The 8,333-nt window shown below is 46.5% G+C and overlaps 1 pseudogene; it reads right to left on the reverse strand.

Moving 5' to 3' along the window:
* Positions 1–535: 535 nt before the first annotated feature.
* LOC145398834 (5S ribosomal RNA) lies at positions 536–654 on the reverse strand (annotated as a pseudogene).
* Between the last annotated feature and the right edge of the window lie 7,679 nt (positions 655–8,333).

An 8,333-nucleotide genomic window follows, 5' to 3' on the forward strand; every position in this document is an offset into this window, starting at 1 on the left:
TCTTGCATGTTATAGATGCAAACGATGTTGATATTAAAACTATATAAACAACCTACAGGCCAGTGTTAAGGTGTAGTACCAATATACAAAAGTAACAGCTTAGGAAGAAATATTACGAAGCCCCTTATTCTCGACAGATGCGGAGAACCGAGAAATATGCAAGTCGGGCAAAGTCCAGATACACTGCTGAGATATAAAGTTTTAGCGGTGTGGCGGAGGCTTAAGTACTGTGGGGGAGGCTTTGTCAGGGCTTAGGAGTGAGAGTGTGAGGAGACCCAGTTGAATGTACTTATGCCAGTGTGTGTGTGTGTGTGTGTGTGTGTGTGTGTGTGATAATGGTACACTGGTTAAATTGTAGACTGGGTGAGTGTAAGGTGGATGAATGTTGAGTGAATGAGTATAGCCCAGGGAAGTGTTTCATTCATTCATTCATTGCCAGACGCCATGTATCCCAGACGGGGTGGCCAAGGGCTTAGAGTTAATTGTTTTACAGGGAGGGGCACTAATCCTCCACCAACCCCACTTGACGTAGGGATGCCAACAGCATCTGGTGTTCCCAGGCGGTCACCCATCCAAGTACTAACCAGACCCAACGTTGCTTAACTTCGCTGATCGAACGGGAAGCGGTGTATAGATTAATGTATGCTAGTGTGTAGAATGGCGTGTAAACTGTACGAGTGTAGACTGTTTGAGTGCAGACTGTTTAAGTGTAGACTGATTAAGTGTAGACTATCCTAGAACAGAAACTGAATGAGTATATATTGGATGGCACTGCACTCAACCAGGCACTTTTTTTGCAGTATGGTTAGTGTTTAAAGCTTAATTACATAACTTCATACTGTTCCTTGTAAAAGGTGACATGATTTCGCAACTGTGTGATCTGCCAAAAACTCTCAAGCACTATTTTTTTTTTTTTTTTTTTTTTTTTTTTTCTGAAGAGCCGAACCGTTTTCAGTTAAGTTGATGGTCAAATGTAGCCAGGTTCGAGGGTCAGGTTGTCTGGTAACGAAAGACATTCATTCCTGCCTCATAACTATGGCTCAGTGAAATTTGTACAGCCATAATTTAGTGGTCGAGTACCTTTAGGTGAAAACTAACCGAGAACGAAATAGACAGGGTAAAATCCTTACAGAATACACAGAGGAACTATGTGTGTGTGTGTGTGTGTGTGTGTGTGTGTGTGTGTGTGTGTGTGTGTGTGTGTGTGTGTGTGTTTAACAGAAATCACAGTTAATATGATGATTATGATGATGATGATGGGCTTCGGTAATGAATTTGTTGAATAGTGCTCAGGTTCAATGCTAGGGTGGATGAGAACCGAAGCTGATGACTGGATGTGTGTTATATGACAATTTACTAATCCTCAGAAGATAGGGACAAATCTCTTGTTCTTTTCCAGCCAACGCCATTTGGTTATATTTAACTGAAGGTGTGTCACAGATAGCTTAGATTGTTAATACTGTCACTATAAACCATCACACGGTCAGGACAACTCTCGTAATCAATTCAAGGCAACGTTAGATGGGTTTATTAAGCTGATAGCGAGTCAAAGGAGACGGAGATTGCTAATAACGTTGGATGATGAATGGCTGGATGACGAATGACTGGGTTAGATGAGAGCTGGCAAGGGTAACTGAACGAATGTGTTGTGTGACAGTCGACGTAATTCTGTTGGATGACAAGAGGATGAGCTTTGTTAATACGAAACCTGAATAAGCGTTTCAATGGTGCTGACGATGCTAGAGGGGGACGCCTTCACATGGTGGCACCAATTTAGCTAGGCAGCCCCACTGACTGGTTATGCAGACGATCTCAACTCCCTCTCTATCCCTTGCAAGGAACATGCTGGACTTCAGGAGAGGGGCAACTCCAGCCTTCAGTCCACTGGTTTCAAATTAAGATGGACCTGGGGCCACAATAACTACAGCAATAAGGGATGTATGAGAACTAGGCCGACATGGATGAGGAATGGTCTGACTGAGTGGGATTAAGGGGAAGGTAAGGGTAGGTGAGAGTAAGGAGAGATGAGGGTAAGGGAGAAGGAAGGTAATGGAGGATGGTGAAAGGGAGAATTAGAGTATGGAAGGATGAAGGTAAGCGAGGATGAGGGTGCGGGAGAAGGAAGGAAAGGAAGGTGGGGTAAAGGAGGATTAGGGAGGATGAAAGTAAGCGAGGATGAGGGTGCGGGAGGATGAGGGTGAGGGGGAAGGAAGGAATGGGAAGGTGTGGTAAAGGAGGATTAGGATATGGGAAGGTGAGGGTAAGGCAGGATGAGGGTAAGGGAAGATAAAGGTAAGCGAGGATTCGGGTAAGGGAGGTTGCGGGTACAGGAAAGTGAGAGTAAGAGTGAGAAAATTAGAAATATGATGGTAAGAGGATGGTGAGGGTCAGTGAGTCTGAGAGTGAGGAGAGGGTGAGGGTAAGACAGTGTGAAAGTGAGTAAAGAGTGGATGTGAGAGTGAGGAGAGGGTGAGGGTAAGGGAGTGTGAGAGTGAGGAGAGGGTTAGGGTGAGGGGATGGTAAGGGCAAGGGTAAAGACAGGGTAAGGGTAAGGGTATGGGTAAGGGGAGTGTGAGCGTAAGGGTAAGGGGTAAGGGTAGGGGGAGTGTAAGGGTAAGGGTAAGGGTAAGGGGAGTGTGAGGGTAAGGGCAAGGGTAAGGGGAGCGTGAGGGTAAGGGTAAGGGCATCTAGTTTCAGTGAATGGGAAGCCGCGGAAATTATTCATCACGTAAGAGACGCGGGTCCTCTCGTGTTGCCAGAGTAATTGGTACACGGAGCTTGTTTCCTGCCCCACCACACCACACTGCTCAACACCACATAACACCCCACCACACCATACTGCATAACACCACACCACACCACGCCACACCACACCACACCACATGACACCACACCACACCATACTGCTTAACACAACACCAAACCATACCACACCACACCGCTCAGCACCACATGACACCACACCACACCATGCCACACCACACCGCTCAACACCACATGACACCACACCACACCATACTGCATAACACAACACCACGCCACATGACACCATACCACACTACACCACATCAGACCATACTACACCTGCTGAATAAGACAGGACATAACACAGCGCCACACCACATCACACTGCACTACACCACATCATACTGCACCACACCACACATCACACCACACCACACCATACCTTACCTGCATAGTACGACAGGACACCACACCACACTGCGCCACACCACATTACACCACCACACCATACAACACCACACCGCTTAACACGACACCACACCACACAATACCACTCCGCTCCATTGCATTCTACACATCACACCACCACCAAACCACAGTGCACAACACTACACTGCTTAATACGGCAGAACACGGCACCACAATGCACCACATCGTGCCACACCACCTCACACTACGCCACATGTCACCACACCACACCACACCACATAAAACTACACCACACTACACCATATAACACATCACACTATTCCACACCGCAACACTTAACACGGCACCACACTACACAACACCACACCACATAACACGACACCACACTACACCATATAACATCACACTACACCACACCGCAACACATAACACGGCACCACACTACACTTCATAACATGGCACTACATTACACCACGTAACATGACAACACACCGACATATAACACTACGCTACACCACACACCACACCACACCGCACTATACTACACTATAAAATACGACAGGACACCATACCACACCGCACCACACCACGAAATCGCACACCACTTTACATCATACATCACCACACCACAGCACACCATGCTACAACACGTAACATCGTACCACACCATGCTACACCACACCATACAACATTTCACACCACCGCTTCACACCACACTGTGTTGCATAAGAGGACATCATACGACACGAGACACGACACGACACCATACCACATCACACCACACCACACAATACCACTCCATTTCACACCACACCCTACCACAGCATTCCACTCCACTCCACTCCATACTACACCACACCATACCACATCACATTCTTCTGTACCACACCACACCAAGCCACACCCCTCCACACCACACCATACCACATCCCTAAACATCATACCCTTCTATACCACACCTCAGCAAATGACACTGGACCACACCACACTATACCACACCACATCACACCATCCCTGCACACCCTCGGTAGACGACAGTGGTGGATGGTGGCGGTAGATGGCAGTGATAGATAATGACGGATGGTGATGATACTCTTTATAAGTTAACACAATGGTTGTCCCCAGTATGAAAGTCTGGGTTCGCTGTTTTAATGTTTTGTGGTGTGAATTTTAGAGTCAAGGGACGTAACCTATGATTTTATTTGCCCCCTCCAGACGATTTTATTAAGCGTAGGAAAGCCCCTGCGAAGTAAAGGGGTTAATGTAGAGTGTACTTAGCTTCTTCAAAGTCTCTCTCCCGGCCTGAATTGAATCGTCTCTAAATAGCAAGGATATAATACGTCTTGGGAATGAAGGTGTGAATTGTTAAACCGATGGTCAGAGTGGACAAATTTCTCCGGCTCTCTCTACTTACGTGTAAAATGCTCATCCTATTTGTTGAAGCAGTGTGTGTGTGTGTGTGTGTGTGTGTGTGTGTGTGTGTGTGTGTGTGTGTGTGTGTGTGTGTGTGTGTGTGTGTGTGTGTGTGTGTGTGTGTGTGTGTGTGTGTGTGTGTGTGTGTGTGTGTGTGTGTGTGTGTGTGTGTGTGTGTGTGTGTGTGTGTGTGTGTGTGTGTGTGTGTGTGTGTGTGTGTGTGTGTGTGTGTGTGTGTGTGTGTGTGTGTGTGTGTGTGTGTGTGTGTGTGTGTGTGTGTGTGTGTGTGTGTGTGTGTGTGTGTGTGTGTGTGTGTGTGTGTGTGTGTGTGTGTGTGTGTGTGTGTGTGTGTGTGTGTGTGTGTGTGTGTGTGTGTGTGTGTGTGTGTGTGTGTGTGTGTGTGTGTGTGTGTGTGTGTGTGTGTGTGTGTGTGTGTGTGTGTGTGTGTGTGTGTGTGTGTGTGTGTGTGTGTGTGTGTGTGTGTGTGTGTGTGTGTGTGTGTGTGTGTGTGTGTGTGTGTGTGTGTGTGTGTGTGTGTGTGTGTGTGGTACTCAGAGTAAGAGCTTTACGGCTAGCCTACCTTCCGGAAGTACTGTGGCTCATGGCAGTCAAGCTTTGTAAATTATGAGGTCCTTGAATCAACCCCTTCACTGCGAGCCTCTGTGTGTGTGTGTGTGTGTGTGTGTGTGTGTGTGTGTGTGTGTGTGTGTGTGGTACTCAGAGTAAGAGCTTTACGGCTAGCCTACCTTCCGGAAGTACTGTGGCTCATGGCAGTCAAGCTCTGTAAATTATGAGGTCCTTGAATCAACCCCTTCACTGCGAGCCTCTGTGTGTGTGTGTGTGTGTGTGTGTGTGTGTGTGTGTGTGTGTGTGTGTGTGTGTGTGTGTGTGTGTGTGTGTGTGTGTGTGTGTGTGTGTGTGTCTAGCTAAGTCTCCCATCACTCCTCACCCTTATCATTCTCTTCCTCTCTCTTACCCTCACCCGAACATCCTTTACCCCTTCCCTTATCCCCCTCTCCGTCCCCCTTTCCCTCCCTTACCACTCTCTCTCTCTCTCTCTCTCTCTCTCTCTCTCCACTCCTTCCCCCTTCTCTTTCTTCCCTCCTCCTGTTTTCCAACTCATTTCATCCTTCTATCACTCTGTCCTTATCCTTTGTTTTCGTCTTTAATTCTTCTTCCTCCTCTCCTATCCCCCACTTCTTTCATTTGCCTTTTCCCCCTTCTCCCTTCCTCTCTCTCTCTCTCTCTCGTCTTACCTCCCCTTCCTCCAACCCCTTTATCTTTCACTCCTACCCTAACCCCACCTCATCAATCCCATCCCCTTTTATCACTATTCCCTCCCCCCATCCCTCTCCCTCTTTCCTTCAACCATTTCCCTACGAGGAGAACTTGTTATTTTACTCCTGTTGTTCCTCAGTCTCCTTCTGGTCCGTAGTTTTAAAGAAGAATTCAGGTAGCCCCATTAGTTATAACGCCTCTCTAAAGCTGCTAAACTTAGTATTAGAAGGAAATGAGTGGGACTTTCTTTAGCTGATGAAACAACTAAAAAATGATGAATGGTACTGAGGCCATTATCGTAATTAATCTAATGTCTTTGAGATGGCTTGTATTTTCAGTTAAAATCTTTCAATATGATATCACCCTATTCTCCCTTATTCTTGGTGCCTTAAGACGACTCTATTACTGTAAATAAGGAAGGACCTCATGTGATGAAGGGGGTTAATAAAGGCTATGTCAATTCCCTCCTATTCGGAAACTCTCCACGGCTGAATAAATCTTCAGAAGATATGAAATATTAAGCGTTAAATTGCCCGAAGATAAGGTGATGAAAAACGTAAATATGAGGTACTGAGAATGGCCTTCTTATCAACGGTAATTTACGTTAATGAGAGAGAGAGAGAGAGAGAGAGGGAGAGAGAGAGAGAGAGAGAGAGAGAGAGAGAGAGAGAGAGAGAGAGAGTAGAGGGTATTGAGGACTAGCTACATATAATAAGGGATGCTGGGTAGGGGTGAAGAGATGCTGGGTAGGGGTGGAGAGGACTGGGGGTGTAAGCAAAGGGGTGAGGGATGAGGAAGAGGGGTAGGAAGGAAAGGGTGAGGGTAGGGGATGAGAAAGGAAGGATAAGAGTGTGAGGGTGAGAGGTGAGAGAGGATGGGTGAGAGGGTAATGGTGAGGGGTAAGAGGGGAAGGATAAGAGGGTGAGGGTGAGAAGTGAGAGGATGGGTGAAAGGGTGGGGGTGAGGGGTGAGAGAGGAGGGGTGAAAGAGTGGGAGAGATGGGTTTGTCGGTGAAAGAGAGAGTGTGGGAATGAAAGGTGTGGGAGGTGAGAGAGGAGGTGTGGGGGAGTAGGGGTGAGTTTGGGGTAAGAGATTGGGTGTGGCGATGAGGAACGAGTGGCGAGGGAGGTAAGAGAAGGAGTTTGATGATGTTGGTGGGTGTGGGGGGGTGAGAGGTGTTGGGATGAGAGAAGAGAGTGGAAGGGGGTGGGAGTCGGAGTGGGGATAAACCAGGGGGTGAGGGAGGGGGGTAAGGGGTGACACAGTGCCAAGGGAGGGTGTAGGGGCAGGGTGGTGGTTTAGAGTGCCAGTTGTTAGTGGGCACCCGCGTGAGGCACAACTGTGGGCAATGTGGGCACAGTAGCAACATGTGGTGGTGTGGTGGTTGTAGTGGTGGAAATACTTTTGAAACTAGTTATACTGTGAAATAGCTGTAATGGTGCTGAAACTAGCAGCTTAAGTGACAGTGAGTTGTGAGAGCGATGGAAATGGTAATGGACCTAACAGCATGAAAATGAAGTGGTGGAAATATAACTATTGGAAGCAGTGGCATAAAACTCGAGAAGTGGTCCAAGTAACCTAAATGTGAAGTGAAGAAGACGGTGTTAGAACTGCTTAACTGAAAGTGGAAATAGTGGTGGAATTAGTTGCCAACAAGTGTAGTGGTGTTAATGGTGGCAGGGCAGTGGTAATTGTGCTATATTTTTATCACTTTAACTTGGCCCATATCTGCGTCGTTTTGCTGTTTATATTACGGAAGTTAAGTGGCAGGAAAAGACACTATTCTGATTCTACATCCTTTCCGTGGGACTTCATCATAACTAGCATCACATTCTAGTATTAATTTGTTATCACAAGTATGCAAGAGAGAGGAATGGTAGTTTTAGGCCAAGTTAGAATGAAAAGGTTACAATGGTTGTGGCGGTGGCAGCGATGGTAATGCTTGTGGAAGTGGTGGAAGAGATGGAGGTTAAAGAAGTGGTTGTGATAATGGTGAGTGTGGTGGAATCGTAAAAGTGGCAATGCTAATTGAAATGGTGATAGTGGAATGATGGAAATTATAGTATCGGTACTGTAGTTATGATTTAATATTTGATGGGGGTGATGGAAATTGTTTGTGATGATTGAGGCAGCAGTTGTGATAATGTCGGTGTTGGTGGAAGTGATGGAAATTGTGTTGTGGTGGTACTGGTGGAAGTGATGACAGTAGGATGTTGGAAGTTATTGTAGTGATAGTACTGGTGGTGGTAACAATGGTGGAAGTCATGTTAGTGGCAATACGAGTAAAAGCGAAGTTATGACTGTGGAATGGCGTAAGTGGCATTGGTAATGATAATGATGAAAGTGGTAGTGGTGGAAAAAGTAGGCCTATCAGTGATAGTACTAGTAAAGTGGTGGCTGCGGAATGTTGACAATGGTTGTAATTATAATATTGGCGGTGGAGTTAGTTATAAAAATTGTATTCGTGA

The sequence above is a fragment of the Coenobita brevimanus genome, chromosome 46 (genome assembly GCF_032717465.1).
Source record: "Coenobita brevimanus isolate Jiangsu-jjx chromosome 46, ASM3271746v2, whole genome shotgun sequence".
Classification (NCBI taxonomy): domain Eukaryota; kingdom Metazoa; phylum Arthropoda; class Malacostraca; order Decapoda; family Coenobitidae; genus Coenobita; species Coenobita brevimanus.